Below are 19,788 nucleotides of genomic sequence, written 5' to 3'. Positions count from 1 at the left end.
ACAAAGAACTTAACTGAATTCTTTGTGTCCTAGTGCTTTATGGGAAGTAGATCTTCTGGGCATTGAAATAAAATATTTGATGAAAGAAATATCTAAGTAAAGTGTTGAGGGTATCTATATTAAGAGATACTATTAAAGAGGTAGACAGTGCCATTATGGATTTTCCATGGCATGCTGTGGTTACAGGACATTAAAATAGGAATTGCTGTCTTAGTTATGGATGAGACTCAAAGACAATACATGGCAAATAATTTATCTGTACTGCTTACAGTAAAATGCAAGAGGAGAGTAACAAATTAGAAATGAAATTTTTAATCAAAAGGGAAGCAGAACTTAAAGATTTGCAAAATTCTCCGACTGGACATATTGTAAAGGGAATAAAAAATAAAAAATAAAAAAAAACAGAAGATGCTCAGGAGAGAACATCAAAGGTATGTACAAGTGATGATTTGCATTTAATAAGAAGACTAGTATAAATTGCCAGAAGCAAAGTTCTAGTCACCAAAATAATGAAACAATGGCCCTGAAAGCATTTCAGAGATCATTGGGGGCTGCCCTGCCAATCACAGGTTGAGAATTCCAGGTGCCTGAAAACAAAACAATTACAAGTCTCTGCTTCCTGCATTCCAGTGCAGTGCTCTTTGGCTACCTGAGCTGTTGCTCAAGTGGGCACAGATGTGGCTTGGGACACCTGTCTGGAAGTTGCAGGCAGTATACAATTATAGTGCCTAAGCAGTACCATCTCTGTGGGTGTACCAATTTCAGGACCTGTTAGTATATGGCTACCTCTATGCAGATTTTAAGAGATGCCCCAGAGAGCTTTGAAAACTAGGCAGAGAAATGTCACACATGTGAAGCCACTGTAGAGATTGCAAACTTGGGCAATGCCTAGCAGAGCATGTGGGCAGGTTCAACACAGACAGCCCCAACTAGGACAATGCTTAGTGGAGCTGTGGGAAAAGGGCAACTGCAGAGCACTCAGAGTAGGGTGATGCCTAGTGGAGCTGTGGGGTTGGGGCCAACTCCATGGAACCAAACTGGTAGAGCCATAGGCATGTGACTCTAGCTTGGAAGGACAACAAGCATGAGACTCTAATGTACAGGAGCTGCAACATGAGCTGTGACCAGTAAAGCCATGGAAGTGAATCTCCCTGGAGCCTTAGGAACCAAACATCTCTGCCTGTGTTTCCAGAGGATGAAACTTTGACTGGAGGAATATTGTTCTGTAGCCTTAAGATTTAATATTTGTGAGGAGCTACATCAATAAAATGGTTAAATAGGAGACCCCTAGCTTCAAATGTCCCATAGAAATCTAACAAGTATCTATACACAGGCAAGAATATTATCTAAAATATCCCAGAACTCAGAAGAGATGCTAAAACTTTCTACATGGACTATAGAACTGAGAAAAGCTGTGATGAAACTTTAAGAAAAACTGTTCTATTTGACCATGCTGTTTCTTCTTCATATTGGCACAGAGAAACACACAGAGAATTCCTCTCTACACATGTTTCATATAGTTTAAAAAAAAAGTGAATTGAAAGCAGATATGCAGCTTTCTAACTATTCTGGAACCTCAAGCAGGATGTTCATTCCTATTTTTTCCCGCAGGAACAGCGAGACTACTATGAGAGCTAGACCACCTACAGTCAGTTCGAAACAAAGAATAGGGATAGAGTTCCCATTTACCAGTACACAGATCATGGTAGCTACTATGCATTCTGGCCAACAAAGATGCCACACCAGAGAAACTAGCCAACAGCAATTATAGCATGAGATACACTGACCACATGGGTCCTGAGCTTAGAGCAACTTTAGCCCTGAGACAGCTGAAGTTACCATGGGCTTAGAGATTACACCAGAAGAGTTGTCCAAAATATTTGCACAAGCTTACTGTTGAAGGACATTCCCCCAAAAAAGCCTGACTACAAAGAGTGAAATAGTAACTACCTCTTCGATATGTAGACATTGATTCATGACCACAAGAATCAAGAACAATTGGAAGAATATGATGCCACCAAGCAGACAAAATAAGGTGTCAGTGACTAATTCCAAAGAAATGAAGATGCATAAATTTTCTGAAAAAGAATTCAAAACACTTGTCTTAAAAAGCTTAGTAAAATTCAATAAAATAAAAAAATCAGAAATGTGTGAGAAATATTAAAATTATTTAAAAACACAATTCATAAAAGATGAAATGAAAAGCAGCAACAGCAGAAATGATCAATCAAATTAAAAAGTACAAAAACTCAAAGGAAGATAGATTATTTTAAATTTGACCATCAGAGGAGAAATTTTTTAAAAAATAAGAATGTATGAAAAAAGCTAATGAAATTTATAGAACAATATCAAAAGGGCAAATATATGGGTCATTGGTGTCTAAGAAGAAGTAGAGTAAGAAAAAGAGGTAAAAAACTTATTTAAAGAAATAATAGCAGAAAACTTTCCAAATATGGAGAAAGATATAAATATCCAGGTATAGGAAGGTCAAAGGTCACCAATAAGATTCAATAGACATAATACAACCCAAAGACATAATTGAACTCTCAACAATCAAAAACAAAAAGAGAATTTTGAAAGCTCAAGAGGAAAGAAACAAATCATATATAAGGAAGTTCCAATATACCTAACAGCTGACTTATCAGCAGAAACCTTACAGGCTAGGAAATAGTAGAGTGATATATTCAAACAACTAAATAGAAAAAGAAAGAAAAAGAAAACTACCAGTCATGATTACTGTACCCAGCAAAGTTGTCCTTCAGAAATGGAGATAAAAAATTTTCCCAGACAAACAAAAGCTGAAAGTTCACTACCACCATACCTATCATGAAAAACACGCTAAAGGGAGTTATTTAAGCTGAAAGGAAATGACGATAATAAGTAATACAAAAACATCTGACAGTATAATACTAACTTATAAAAGTAAGTACACAATCAAATTCAGAACATGCTAATACTGTAATAATGGTATGTAAATTAATCATATTTTCAGTGTAAATATTAAAAATCAAAACTAGTAAAATAATAACTACAATAATCTGTTAACAGATATACATTATAAAAAGTTATAAATTGTGATAGCAAAGATTAAAAATGTTTGAGGAAGTATGGGATTAAAGTATAGAGCTATTTTGGTGATCAAAGTTAAGTTTTTATCAACATAAACTTTGTTATAACTTTAAGATGTTTTTATAAGTCTCATGGTAACCACAAAGCAAAAACCTTTAAGAGATGCATTAAAAATGAAAAAATGCTAGCAAGCAAAATATACTACTTTAGAAAGTTACTTAACCACAAAGGAAGACAATAAGAAAGAAGACAAAAAGAGAAAGAGAAAAAGAAAGAAAGTAACAAAGAAGTAAAGAAACAAAGAAGGAATCTATAAAACAACTGGAAATCAATTAGAATGGCAGTAGTAAGTCTTTACCTATCGGTAATTACCTTGAAGGTAAGTGGATTAAATTCACCAACTAAAATACAGTGTGGCTGAATGGAAAAAAAAATGCTGTTTCACTTCACCTCTAATGACACACATAGACTGAAAGTGATGGGATGGAAAGAAACTTCCGATGAAAATGGAAATCAAAAGAGAGCAGAAGTAGCTGTACTTATATAAGATAAAATAGACTTTAAGTCAAAAACTTTAAAAATTAATAAAAATGTCATTACATAATAATAAATGAGTCATTTCAGCAAGAAGATATAACAATTGTAAACATATACACACCCAACATTAAATCTAAATATATAAAGGAAATATCAAAAGTTCTATAGAAAGACATAGACTGCAATAAAATAATAGTAGGGGCCTTTGACACCTCACTTTGAGCAATTCACAGATAGTTCAGACAGAAAAATTAACAAAGAAACATTGAATTTAAACTTCACCTTAGGACAAATAGACCTAACAGACATTTACAGAACACACCATCTAACAACACATTTGTATCAACTGCACATAGAACATTCTCTAGGATAGACTGCATATTTGATCACAAAACAAGTCTTAACAAACTTAAGAAGACTGAAATTATCAGACCACAATGGTATAAAGGTAGAAACTAATAATAAAAGCAATTTTGGAAATTTTACAAATACATAAAAATTAAGCAACCTGAACCTGAATGACAAATGAGACAATGTAAAAATTAAAAGAAAAATTAAAATTTCTTGAGACAAATGAAAGTGATAACACAACATACCAAAACCTATGAGATATAGGAAAGGTAGATTTTAGAGGAACAAATGTAACAAACCCATAGCTAACATCAAACTATGAATAAAAATTTAAAGGTTTTTCTCTAAGGTATGAATTAAGACATAGATGATCGCTTTTACTACTTCCATTTAACATAGTACTGGAAATCCTAGCCATAGAAATTAGGCAAGAGAAAGATTTTTAAAAAGGGCATCCATATTGGAAAACATGCACTCATTTTTGTCTCAATTTACAGATGACATGGTCATGTACACAGAAAACCCTAATGACATCACCAAAAAACCATCATTCTCAGTAAACTATCACAAGGACAAAAAACCAAACATGGCATGTTCTCACTCATAGGTGGGAATTGAACAATGAGAACACATGGACACAGGAAGGGGAACATCACACTCCGGGGACTGTTGTGGGGTGGGGGGAGGGGGGAGGGACAGCATTAGGAGATATACCTAATGCTAAATGATGAGTTAATGGGTGCAGCACACCAACATGGCACATGGATACATATGTAACAAACCTGCACATTGTGCACATGTACCCTAAAACTTAAAGTATGATAATAATAATAAAAAAGAAGTAATAAATGACTTCATTAAAGTTCATTTGACTTTGTTCAAAGCTACAAAACCAACAATAAATTTTATTAGCATTTCCATATACTAAACTAACTCGAAAAGAAATCAAGAAAACAATCTCATTTACAGTAACTACGAAAGATTACTTGGAATAAATTTAACCTGGGAGGTAAAAAATTTTTACACTGAAAACTATAAAACATTGTTGAAATAGATTGACGACACAAACAAATGAAAATATAGCATGCATTCATGAATTTGAAAAATTCATATTGTTAGTGATTCAGTACAATCCCCATCAAAATACCAATGGCATTTTTCACAGAAATAAAAAAATACTGAAATTTGTTTAGAGCAACAAATGACCTAGTCAAAGCAATTTTGAGCAAAGAAAAACAAAGCTGGAGAAGTTATGCAACCTAATTTCAAAATATACTACAAAGCTACAGTAACCAAAACAGCATGGTACTGGTATTAAAACATAGAAATCAGTAACATAAAATAGAGAACCAATAAATAATTTTACGTATTTACAGTCAATTGACTTTTTTACAAAAGTGCCAAGAATACATGATGGTGAAAGTACCATTCTCTTCAATAAATGCTACTAGGAAAATTGTATATTCACAAACAGAAGAATAACATAAGACTCCTATCTTTCACCATATACAAAAATCTACTAAAAGTAAAATAAAGCCTTAAATGTAACACCCAAATCTATGAAACTACTAGAAGCAAACTTGGCAAAATCTTCGAGATATATGATTTTTGTCTGAATAATGATTTTCTGGATATAAACTCAAATTCATGGATAATAAAAGAAAAAACAGACAAAACACATTGCATCAAAGTAAAAAGCTTCTTTAGCAAAAAGAAAAATCCATGGCATGAAGAGAAAAGCTATAGAATGGGAATAAATACTTGCAAACCATACTTCTAATAAGGGGTTAATATTCAAAATATGTAAGAAACTCAAACTGCTGAGCAAGAAAACATATAACCCTGTTAATAAATCCACAAAAGGCCTAAATAGACATTTCTCAAAATAAGACATATACATTGCCAACGGGTATATGAAAAAAATGGTCAACATCACTAATCATCAGGGAAATGCAAACCCAAACCTTAATGACATATTACCTCTCAACAGTAGGAATGGCTATTATCCAAAAGATAAAAGGGCACCCTTGCACACTGTTGGTTGGAGTGTAAATTAGTGAAGCCATTATGGAAAAAGTATGGAGTTTTCTCAAAAAATTAAAAACATAACTTCCATACGATTCAGAAAAGCCACTATTAGGTATATGTTTAAAGAAATCAAAATTAAAATGTCGAAGAGATATATTCACTCCCACGCAGCACTATTTACAATAGCCAAGACAGGAAAACAACCTACATGTCCATCAACAGATGAGTGGGAAAAGAAAATGTGGTATATCTACACAATGGAATATTTTTTCAGTCATATAAAAGGGTAAAATTCTGTCAATTGTAACAACATAGATGAATCTAGAAAACATCATGCTAAGTGAAATAAGCCAGGCACAAAATAACAAATTTTGCATTATCTTACTTATATGTGACATCTAATAAAGTTGAACTCATAGAGGAAGAGAGTAGAAGAATACCAGATGCTGGGGTATTGTAATAGAGGGAATGCGGAGTTTATGATAAAATGTTTTAGATAGGAGAATGGAAAGTTGTTAAAATGGACAAAGTTTCATATCAATAGGAGGAAAAAAATTTGAGATGTATTGCATATGTCACTGATATGGTTTGGCTGTGTCCCCAGCCAAATCTCATCTTGAATTGTAATTCCCATAATCCCCATGTGTCATAAGAGGGACCTGGTAGGAGGTAATTGAATCATGGGGTCGGGTTTTTCCATGCTGTTCTCATGATAGTTAATAAGTCTCATAAGATCTGATGGTTTTATAAAGGGCAGTTCCCCTGCACACACTCTCTTGCCTGCCACCATGTAAGACGTGCCTTTGCTCCTCCTTTGTCTTCTGCCATGATTGGAAGGCCTCACCAGCCATGTGGAACTGTGAGTTCATTAAACCTCCTTTCCTTTATAAATTACCCAGTCTTGGGTATTTCATATAGCGGTGTGAGAACGGACTAGTACAATCACATAAAAAATAAATAAGCATAGTGATGGATATGTTAATTAGCTTGATTTAATTATACCACATTGTATGCATATATCAGAATATCATATTGTATTCCATAAATGTATGTAACTATGACTTCTTAATAAAAAACAAAGTTTTTCCTGTTGGGTTTTAGATTTAATTGGGACATATTTTACTCTTTTATTATTTTTCCTATTTGTCCCTTTTGGAAAGGCTTAAGCTGGGCAATAAAGGAAGTTAAAACTTTTAAAGTAGTACTGGCTGACCTCTATGACTAGAATGATAATCCATATTGACATCTGGCTTTGGGTTGGAATTATACAATTTGTATCACATTAAGGAGATCAGAGGGCAAAAACTCATATACCCTCGTGGTCACAGCATTAATTCCCCTAGATTCTTTCAGTCAAGGTTTGGCAGGGTTTTGTTCTTCTAGCAAAAGTAATAGTTCCTGTTGGGAAGATTTCTCCTTAGCTACATGTTACATAGATCTAGTTATTACTCATTCTCCTTGCTTGGTTACATCTAGGAGTGGTTATAACAACTGTTGCTAGACCTGTGGGTTGCTATCTCTTGACAATTTTCCTCATCTTGTCCATCCTTTCTAAATAGTGCCCTTACTGAACTCTCCTTAGTAATTTCGTTTTGTAGTGCCATACTTTTCTTGCAAAAACCCTTACGTATCCATGAAATCTAATTTTTAAAAATGACAACTTGGAGAAGGACTTGTTATTTACTGAACTGTAAATATTTTAGAACCTAATAACCAGAATTATTTTCCAAAATATTGTGAGAAAAATCATGGGAAAATATATTTATACAGAAGATGCTTGAGTGGGCTTTGGAGAAATAAAAAATATTTTCTGCTGAATCCTATGAATGCTTCTCATTGCCATAGTTACAATATTTCCTTGGAAGTTTCTTGGATAAAAAGAACATGAGTTGTATTTCTTTTGACTCCTTCTTATAAGCCACTGATATTGAAGAGAACACTATATAGAAAAACATTTTGGAGATAATAAACACATTAATTAGAAGAACATATTGGGTTTAAATGAATTAGAAAAGAGGAAGTTTAAAAGAAAATATACTGTTTACTCAATAAAAAACTTAAGAATGAATAGAATACATTTTAAGGTGAAATGCAAAATACAAAGATAAAATTTTAAAAATAATATTAAATGAAGAAGCAAACGAGAAAAAGAGAAACCCAATGTAAATAAATATCAACACCAATAGGTAAAAACACTAATTAAGAAAAAAATAAATGGGAGAACATATAAGCAAATAATATTACAATGAAAAAAGAGCATAAGTACACTCAAGATTATTTCAAATCATAACTAAATTATATTAATTAACTTTATACCAATAAAATTGATAAGACATATTAAATGAAAACTATTCTAGAAAATATAAACTACTACAATTGATTAAAAAACAAATAGAATAATTATTAAATAAATTGCTAAGCCAGGAATGGTGGCTTGTGCCTGTAATTTCAGGGCTTTGGGAAGCCGTGTTGGGAGGACTGCTTAAGCCCAGGAGTTCAAGGCTACAGTAAGCCATGATTGCCCTCTGTACCCTAGCCTGGGTGACAAAGTGAGACCTTGTCAATAACAAAATTTAAAATAGATAAGTTAATTTAAAAATTAATTAAAATAAAAAGAATTTAGTGAAATTATAAGCTGTTACACTATTTACATGAGTTGTCTCTTGATTAAGCAGATATTTCACATTTTAGAGACTTCTTTATTTAATTGTTCACCACATTTAAAGGGGAAATTACTTCGTAATGTTTTCATATGATTTACCTTAAAATCTACAGCTTTCCAAAATGGGACTTAGAGGTTGGATGAGTGAGGAGCTTCATAAATCAACCACTCCAACAAATCAATAAAAGCACTAGCAAAAAAAAAAAAAGAAAACAACAACAACAACAAAAAACCAACTTTTTCAGAGCTTCGGTAATTAACCATGCTATACTTGGAGAATTACTAATTCAAGGAAAACTGCTAAATTTCAGTAAAAAGAGCAGCACTGGCCGTAACATTGTAAATTGATCTACTACTATCCTTTTCTCAGGTTTCTTTAAGCTTTGAAAAGCAGCAGCCCCACAACCAAGTAGCTATGAGAAACGGTAGCCTTTCAGTCACTGGAAGGGAAACAGTGGGTTTGAAACTCCCCAAAAAGCCATATCCAAAGCATTTCTCACTATATGACCTGTCTTGAAGCTCTCTGGAAGAATTATATTCACATGGTGTTGTTATTTAATTTAGTCCTCACTCATGGGAAACACTCTATATCCAGAGCTTTTGTTCAAGAGAATTGGTGGCAATTATTTTTTATCACTGACACATGAGGCTATGGTATCTGCTCAGGTAAACAAGAAACTGGCCAACAAAGTAAAAGAAATACCTGAAGAAGGAGCTGTCCCATGGAAGGCTTTGAAGAGCTATGACATATTCCTGAGGTACTAAAGGGACATATTCCCGCTCAGAAAATATCAGACAGAGCTCAATCTGTAACTTTTGGCTGAAATGATATCTCCAGAAACAGGAAGAAAAAACAAAGACAGAATGATAAATTACTAAAAGATAACGTACATATGGACAGCAGGTATATGAAAAATGGCTCAACATTGCTAATCATCAGGGAAATGCAAACCAAAACCACAATTTGATAACATGTTCCCCCAATCAGAATGTCTATTACTGCAAATACAAGAAACAACAGATTTTGTTAAGGATGTGAATAAAAGGGAACTCTTACACACTGTTGGTGGAAATGTAAATTAGTACAGCCACTGTGGAAAACAGTACAGAGATTTATCAAAAAGCTAAATATAGAACTACCCATCAATCCAGCAATTCCACTACTAGGTAATTATCCAAAAGAAAAGAAATGAAGATATGAAAGGGATATATTAACTCTTATGTTTATTGTAACACTATTGACAATAGCAAAGATAGGGGATAAAACTAAGTGTTAGTTAGCAAATGAATGGATGAAGAAAATGCGGTAAACATACACAGTAGAATACCATTTGATTATAAAGAATAATTAGATCACGTGCTTTTTAGCAACATGGATGAAACTGCAGGTCATAAGTTAAGTGAAATAAGCCAGGCACTGAAAGACAAATATTGCATATCCTCACACCTATGTGAGAGGTAAGAAGAATTGTTCTCATTGACTTAGAATGTAGAATGGTAGATACCTGTGATGGGCAGGATATATAAGTGGGAGTGTTGAAAAGAGGCTAGTCAATATGTACAAACATACAACTAAATGGAAGGAATAAGTTCTAATCTTTGACGGAAGAGTAAGTTGACTACAGGTAGGAATAATGTATTGTACTTATAAAATAGCTAGAGGACAGGACTTGAAATGTACTCAATATAGATAAATGGTAAATATTTGGGTGATGGATACCTTAAATCCTCTAATTTGAACATTACACATTCCACGTGTATGACAAAATTTCACATGCATGTTATAAATATGTACAAATATAATGTATCTAAAAATAAAAAATAATAATAGACACATGAAAAACATTTAAACTGGACCCTTACCTCACATGATACACAACATTAACTCAAAATAAATCAAAGACCAAAATCTAAGAACTAAAATTATAAAACTCTTAGAAGAAAATTTAGGGTAAATCTTTGTGACCTTGGATATGGCAATGGATTCTTCGATAAGACACCAATAGCACAAGTAACAAAAGAAATAAATTGGACTTCATGAAAATTAATACTTGCTTTGTTTTAAAGGGCACTAGGATACTATTGATACAGGATGGGGGTAGGGAAATGCTGGGTAGAGAAGGGTGAGGTCCCTGACAAGGGCTCCATCCTCAGGCCTGTGCCCACGGTCCTACGTGAGGACAAGCTTTTCTGTTTTCACAAACAAAAAGTTGCCTTTGGGCTCACCACACCCCCCATCCTGTGCCCATATAAGCCAGAGACCTTAAGTGGACACACACACACCAGCAGCTGGACGTGGAGAGGAACACACCAGCAGAACACACCAACAGATGCCGGCAGGCCATCAATGGCGGAACAATGTGGACGCCAAGGGGAATTCCGCTGAAGGCACTGGGAGGAGAGCCCAGCCACTTTGCAGCCCAACCCCAGGGGAAGACCACCTTCCCACTCCATGCCCCTTCTGGCTTCCAGTCCATCTGCTGAGAGCTACTTCCACCATTCAACAAAGCTTTATACTCATTCTCCAAGCCCACATGTGATCCAATTTTTCCAGTACACTAAGGCAAGAACCCCTGGATCCAGAAAGCCCTCTAACTTTGTGATAAGGCAAATGGGTCTACTTGAGCTGATTAACACAAGCCACCTGCAGATGGCTAAGCTGAAAGAGCACACTATAACACATGCCTATTGGGGCTTCAGGAGCTGTAAACACTCAACCTTAGACCTGCCGTGGGGTCAGACCCCAACGACCTGTGCATCTGCATGCTTCTCCTAGGGGTTGGAGCAGCAGGGCACCAAATAAGTGAGCCACACCGCCATCACATGCCCTGTGAGGGGGATAAGTGAAAATTCCTCCCATTTCACTATTACACTATCAAGAAAGTGAAAATACAACCCACAGAATGGGAAAAAATACAGTCATGCATCACTTAACAATTGGAGTTTGTTCTGAAAAAAATGTGTTAATTGATTTCATTGTTGCACAAAGTTCATAGAGTGTACTTACACAAACTTAGGTAGTATAGCCTACTGAACACTTAGGCTATTTAGTATAGCCTATTGTTCTCATACTACAAACCTATATAGCATGTTACTGTACTGAATACTGTAGAAAATTGTAACAAAATGATTAGTATGTATCTAACATATCTAATCATAGAAAAGGTATATTAAAAATATGGCATAAATGATAAAAGATAGTGTACCTGTAGGGCACATGCTATGAATGGAGATCGCAGAACTGTAAGTTGCTCTAGCAAGTCAATGTGTTTCTGGTGAGTGAATGTGAAGATCTTGGACATTACTGTACACTAATGTAGACTTGCTGAACACTGTATACTTAGGTTACACTAAATTTATATATCAATATTTTCTTTCTTCAATAATTTTAACTTTAACTACTATAACTTTATTTTACTTTATAAATGTTCTTTTTTAACTTTGTCTCTTTTGTAATAACACTTAGAACACATATTGTACAGCTGTACAAAAATATTTTATTTCTTTATATATTTATTTCAGAAGCTTTTTTCTATTTTTATTTTTTTCTTCTTAAACTTTTCTTTAAAAACTAAGACACAAGCCTGCAATAGCCTAGGCCTACATAGGGTCAGAATTATCAATATTAGTGTCTTCCACCTCTACATGTGATTCCACTGGAAGAGCTTCCAAGGCAATAACAGTATTGAACTGCCCTCTGCTATGATAAGAATGCCTTCTTCTGGAATACTCACTGAATGAACTGCCTAAAGCTTTTTATAGTTAACTTTTTTATGAGTAGAAAGAGTACACTCTAAATTAATGATAACTATGGTGTAGTAAATACATAAGCCAGTAACAGTTTTTTTAAGCATGATCAAGTATTGCATATTTAATGTAACTGTATGTACTATACTTTCATACAACTGGCAGCACAATAAGATTGTTTACACCATCATCACCACAAATATTTGAGTAATGTGTTGTGCTACAATGTTATGATGGCTTCAGTGTCACTAGGCAATAGGAAATTTTATTGCTCCATTATAATCTTGTGAGATAACAATCATATATGTTATTTGTTGTTGACCAAACCATTATTATGCAGCATGTAACATTACTTGCAAAGTTGATGGAGACTTGTATCTAGAATATCACAGTAATTGTTTTTAAGAACTCAATTTTATTAAAAAGGCAAAGACCCTGAACAGACATTTCTTTAAAGATATACAAATGGCGAATAAGCATATGAAAAGGTGATTCAAAATCATTAATTATCAGGGACATCCAAATCAAAACCTTCTCAGCAATAGTGCCGTTCTTTAGAGCTTTAGTTTTCCAACAAAGGGACTGCAGGTTAGAAGCTGAGGAAAATAAATACTGTGATTTAAGTCTTATTCCTCCTTCTAATCTTATAGTGGGGCTTCCCATTGATGAAAGCCTATTTTAAGCCAGAGGGCAAGGGATTCCACAGATACAGTGCATATAGGTAGGCTTTGTATAGGAGAAAACAAGGTGGATAAATGAGGAGGGTGAATTTAGAGGGGTAAATGCAAGCTATCCAGCAAGGTAGTTATATGATACATGGTTGCTTATAACTTAAGAAGTTAAATATTTGCATTTCACCAATAAAATATTCTACTAGCATTACTGTACTTTTGGTTGCATTTTCATTAGAATCGTACATATTTATTAATAGTCGCAGGCCCAAAATAATTAGAGTATTGCTTCCAAAAGACACAGATGAAACTCTTGGCAATCTTCACATATATAGAGTTAGTAAAACCACCCACAAAATTTCTAATCAAATCTTAAAATTGTCATAGATACTATTGTCTATATTTATGTGTAGGGCTTTTCCACATTTTCCCAATATATCTTTGTTTTCTCTAATTCCTTTTTTTCTAACAAACTTTTTCTTCTTGTTCTAAAATATCCCAGACTCTTAGTTTCTGTTAAAAAATGAAAATTATTATAATAACCTTTTTATTCTATTCAGCCTCATCCAACCTTCCCTGCCTCTTCAAAAATTTCAGACATGAATGCTCTTATTTCCTTAATGTCTCAGTCTTTCTCACTTTTGCCTGAACATAATATCAATACTTTCATTCCTCTGTCACTCTAGATCTTCCTCATACTCTCTGGTGTCATCCACTACCAAAATGTGTATGAAATCCCTAAATGCATCACAGACTTTGATTTCTACAACGTGATTTTTAGACATAAAAGCATATAAGTAATACATGCTGGGGCAGAATAAATAAAATATCAATCAGTGCACACGTTTATTATGCTTCCAGAACAAATCTCCAGTTGATAATAACAAATAGTTTAAAATATGATTTGTACATTTTAGGTGAGGGATCTTATGCAAATCTTTAGTGGCCTCTGATTGGAGTTAATTTCCAAACACTATTTTTTTATTATACTTTAAGTTCTGGGAAACATATGCAGAATGTGCAAGTTTATTACGTCGGTATACACGTGCCATGGTAGTTTGCTGCACGCATCAACCCATCATCTACATTAGGTATTTCTACTAATGCTATTCCTCCCCCCATCCCCCAACAGGCCCCAGTGTGATTTTCCCCTCCCTGTGTCCATGTGTTCTCATTGTACAACTCCCACTTATGAGTGAGAACATGCGGTGTTTGATTTTCTGTTCCTGTGTTAATTTGATGAGAATGATTGTTTCCAGCTTCATCCATGTCCCCACAAAGGAAATGAACTCATCCTTTTTTATGACTGCATAGCATTCCACGGTGTATATGTACCACATTTTCTTTATCCAGTCTATCATTGATGAGCAATTGGGTTGGTTCCAAGTTTTGCTATTGTGAACAGTGCTGCAATAAACATGTGTATGTATGTGTCTTTATAGTAAAATGATTTATAATCTTTTAGGTATATAACCAATAATGGGATTGCTGTGTCAAATGGTATTTCTGGTTCTAGATCATTGAGGAATCACCACATTGTCTTCCACAATGGTTGAATTTACACTCCCACCAACAGTGTAAAATCATTCCTATTTGTCCACATCCTCTCCAGCATCTGTTGTTTCCTGACTTTTTAATGATTGCCATTTTAACTGGAGTGAGATGGTATCTTACTATGTTTTTGATTTGTATTTCTCTAATTACCAATGATAATGAGCTTTTTTTCAAATGTTTGTTGGCTGAATAAATGTTTTCTTTTGAGAAGTGTCTGTTCATATCCTTCACCCACTTTTTGATGTGTGTGTGTGTGTGTGTGTTTTTCTTGTAAATTTGTTTAAGTTCCTTGTTTAAGTTCCTTGTATGGATATTAGACCTTTGTCAGATGGATAGGTTGGAAAAATTTTCTCCCATTCTGTAGGTTGCATGTTCACTCTGATGATAGTTTGTTTTGCTGTGCAGAAGCTCTTTAGTTTAATTAGATCCCATTTGTCAATTTTGGCTTTTGTTGCCATTGCTCTTGGTGTTTTAGTCATGAAGTCTTTGCCTATGCCTATGTCCTGAATGGTATTGCCTAGGTATTCTTCTAGAGTTTTTATGCTTTTAGGTGTTCGTTTAAGTCTTTAATCCATCTTGAGTTAATTATCGTATAACATGTAAGCAAAGGGTCCAGTTTCAGTTTTCAGCATAAGGCTAGCCAGTTGTCCCAACACCAATTATTAAATAGGGAATCCTTTCCCCATTGCTTGTTTTGGTCAGGTTTGTCAAAGATCACATGGTTGTAGATGTGTGGTGTTATTTCTGAGACCTCTGTTCCATTCCATTGGTCTATATATCAGTTTTGATACCAGTACCATGCTCTTTTGGTTACTGCAGCCTTGTAGTATAGTTTGAAGTCAGGTAGCATGATGCCTCCAGCTTTGTTCTTTTGGCTTAGAATTGTCATGGCTACATGGGCTCTTTTTTTGGCTCCAGAAGAAATTAAAAGTAGTTTTTTCTAATTCTGTGAAGAAAGTCAATGGTAGCTTGATGGTGATAGCATTGAATCTACAAATTACTTTGGACAGGGTGGCCATTTTCACAATATTGATTCTTCCTATCCATGAGCATGAAATATTTTTGCATTTGTTTGTGTCCTCTCTTATTTCCTTGAGCAGTGGTTTGTAGTTCTCCTTGCCTTGTGCCGATTTTCAAAGGGAATGCTTCCAGCTTTTGCCAATTCAGTATGATATTGTCTGTAGGTTTGTCATAAATAGCTTGTATTATTTTGAGTTAAGTTCCATCAATACCTAGTTTATTGAGAGTTTTTAGCATGAAGGGTTGTTGAATTTTAACGAAGTCTTTTCTGCATCTATTGAGACAATCATATGATTTTTGTCATTGCTTCTGTTTATGAGATGCATTATGTTTATTGATTTGCATATGTTGAACCAGTCTTGCATCTCAGGGATGAAGCCAACTTGATCATGGTGGATAAGCTTTTTGATGTGCTGCTAGATTTGGTTTGCCAGTATTTCATTGAGGATATTTGCACCAATGTTCATCAGGATGGCCTGAAATTCAGTTGGCCTGAAATTCTTTTTTTTTCTGTTGTGTCTCTGTCAGGTTTTGGTATCAGGATGATGCTGGCCTCATAAAATGAGTTAGGGAGGAGTGCCTCTTTTTCTATTGTTTGGAATAGTTTCAGAAGGAATGGTGCCAGCTCCTCTTTGTACCTCTGGGAGAATTCGGCTGTGAATCCATCTGGTCCTGGGCTTTTTTTGGTTGGTAGGCTATTAATGACTGCCTCGATTTCAGAATTTGTTATTTTTCTATTCAGGGATTTCACTTCCTTCTGGTGTAGAGTTGGGAGGGTGTATGTGTCCAGGAATTTATCCATTTCTTCTAGATTTTCTAGTTTATTTGCCTAGATGTGTTTATAATATTCTCTGATGGTATTTTGTATATCTGTGGGATAAGTGGTGATTTCCCCTTTTTCGTTTTTATTGTGTCTATTTCATTCTTCTCTCTTTTCTTCTTTATTAGTCTGGCTAGTGGTCTATCTACTTTGTTAATCTTTTCAAAAAACCAGCTCCTGGATTCATGGATTTTTTGAAGGGTTTTTTGTGTCTCTATCTCCTTCAGTTCTGCTCTGATCTTAGTTATTTCTTGTCTTATGCTAGCTTTTGAATTTGTTTGCTCTTGCTACTCTAGTTCTTTTAATTGTGATGTTAGGATGTCGATTTTAGGTCTTTCCTGCTTTCTCCTGTGGGCATTTAGTGCAATTAATTTCCCTCTAAACACTGCTTTAGCTGTGTTCCAGAGATTCTGGTATGTTGTGTGTTTGTTCTCATTGGTTTCAAATAACTTTTTTATTTCTGCCTTAATTTAATTATTTACCCAGCAGTCATTCAGGAGCAAGTTGTTCAGTTTCCATGTAGTTGTGTGGTTTTGAGTGAGCTTCTTAATCCTGAGTTCTAATTTGATTGCACTGTGGTCTGAGAGACTGTTAGAATTTCTGTTATTTTGCATTTGCTGAGGAGTGTTTTACTTCCGATTATGTGGTCAATTTTAGAATAAGTGCCATGTGTTGTTGAGAAGAATGTATATTTTGTTGATTTGGGGTGGAGAGTTCTGTAAACGTCTATTAGGTCTGCTTGGTAATGAGCTGAGTTCAAGTCCTGGATATCCTTGTTAATTTTCTGTCTCGTTGATCTGTCTAATGTTGACAGTGGGGTGTTAAAGTCTCCGACTACTATTGTGTGGGAGTCTAAGTCTCTTTGTAGGTCTCCAAGAACTTGCTTTATGAATCTGGGTGCTCCTGTGTTGGGTGCATATATATTAAGGATAGTTAGCTCTTCTTGTTGCATTGATCCCTTTACCATTATGTAATGCCCTTTTCTTTTTTGATCTTTGTTGGTTTAAAGTCTGTTTTATCAGAGACTAGGATTGCAACTCCTGCTTTTTTTTTGCTTTCCATTTGCCTGGTAAATATTTCTCCATTCCTTTATTTTGAGCCTATGTGTGTCTTTGCGTGTGAGATGGGTCTCCTGAATACAGCACACTGATGGGTCTTAACTCTTTATCCAATTTGCCGGCCTGTGTCTTTTACCCGGGGCATTTAGCCCGTTTACATTTAAGGTTAATATTTTTATGTCTGAATTCGATCCTGTCATTATGATGCTAGCTGGTTATTTTGCCCGTTAGTTGATGCAGTTTCTTCATAGTGTCGATGGTCTTTACAAATTGGTATATTTTTGCAGTGGCTAGTACCAGTTGTTCCTTTCCATGTTTAGTGCTTCCTTCAGGAGCTCCTGTAAGGCAGGCCTGGTGGTGACAAAATCTCTCAGCATTTGCTTGTCTGTAAAGGATTTTATTTCTCCTTCACTTATGAAGCTGAATTTGGCTAGCTATGAAATTTTGAATTTAAAATTCTTTTCTTTAAGAGAGTTGAATATTGGCCCACACTGTCTTCTGGTTTGTAGGGTTTCTGCAGAGAGATCCACTGTTAGTCTGATGGGCTTCCCTTTGTGGGTAACCCGACCTTTCTCTCTTGCTCCTCTTACCATTTTTTCCTTCATTCCAACCTTGGTGAATCTGACAATTATGTGTCTTGAAATTGGTCTTCTCGAGGAATAACTTTGTGGAGTTCTCTGTATTTCCTGAATTTTAATGTTGGCCTGTCTTGCTAGGTTGAGGAGGTTCTCCTGGATAATATCCTGAAGAGTGTTTTCCAACTTGGTTCCATTCACTCCATCACTTTAAGACACACCAATCAAATGTAGATTTGGTCTTTTCAGATAATCCCATATTTCTTGGAGGCTGTGTTAGTTTCTTGTCATTCTTTTTGTCATCATGTCTTCACACTTTATTTTATTAAGTTGATCTTCAATCTCTGATATCCTTTCTTCTGCTTGATCAATTTGGCTATTGATACTTTCATATGCTTCATGAAGTTCTCATGCTGTGTTTTTCAACTCCATCAGGTCATTTATGTTCTTCTCTACACTGGGTATTCTCGTTAGTAATTCCTCTAACCTTTCTTCAAGGTTCTTAGCTTCCTTGCATTGGGTTAGAGATGCTCCTTTAGCACAGAGGAGTTTTTTATTATGCATCTTCTGAAGCCTACTTCTGTCAATTTGTCAAACTCATTCTCCATCCAGTTTTGTTCCTTTGTGGATGAGGAGTTGTGATGCTTGGGGAGGAGAAGAAGCTTTCTGGTTTTTGGAATTTGCAGACTTTTTGCACTGGTTTTTCCTCATGTTTGTGGATTTATCTACCTTTGGTCTTTGATGCTTATGACCTTCGGATAGGGTTTTGGTGTGGATGTCCTTTTTGTTGATGTTGATGCTATTCCTTTCTGTTTGTTAGTTTTCCTTCTAACAGTCAGGCCCCTCTGCTGCAGGTCTTCTGGAGTTTGCTGGAGGCCCACTCCAGTCCCTGTTTGCCTGGGTATCACCAGTGTAGGCTGCAGAACAGCAAAGATTGCTGCCTGTTTCTTTCTCTGGAAGCTTCATCCCAGAGGGGCATCCACCAGATGCCAGCCAGAGCTCTCCTGTATGAGGTGTCTGTTGACCCCTGCTGGGAGGTGTCTCCCAGTCAGGAGGCATGGGGGTCAGGAACCCACTTGAGGACTCAGTCTGTCCCTTAGCAGAGCTCAAGTGCTGTGCTGGGAGATCCTTTGCTCTCTTTAGAGCTGGCTACAGTAATATTTAAGTCTGCTGAAGCTTCTCCCATAGTCACCCTATCCCCCAGGTGCTCTGTCCCAAGGAGATGGGAGTTTTATCTATAAGCCCCTGACTGAGGCTGCTGCCTTTCTTTCAGAGATGCCTTGCCGAATGAGGAGGAATCTAGAGAGGCAGTCGGGCTAGGGGAGGGATTTCCCCTTGTGCTTCCTGAATTAGGTGACACCTCACCCTGCTTTGGCTCATCCTCAGTGGGCTGCACCCACTGTCTAACCAGTCCCAATGAGATGAGCTGGGTACCTCAGTTGGAAATGCAGAAATCACCTGCCTTCTACATTGATCTCTCTGGGAGCTGCAGACCAGAGCTGTTCCTATTCAGCCATCTTGCCAGCCACCCTTCAAACACTATTTTTTAAATGAATCTTACATATTACAAAGTAAATGATCTTTCTTAGAAGTTGTACTAGCTGGTATTGAACTCACATCAATTTCCAAAGTGTTTTAACTGACAGATTATTGGGGTTATTTTTTTAATTGGTGAGTCAGATCTCTAATCGATGTG

Source organism: Symphalangus syndactylus, chromosome X (assembly GCF_028878055.3).
Source record: "Symphalangus syndactylus isolate Jambi chromosome X, NHGRI_mSymSyn1-v2.1_pri, whole genome shotgun sequence".
Taxonomy (NCBI): Eukaryota; Metazoa; Chordata; class Mammalia; order Primates; family Hylobatidae; genus Symphalangus; species Symphalangus syndactylus.
Note: the sequence above shows the minus strand (reverse complement) of the source record.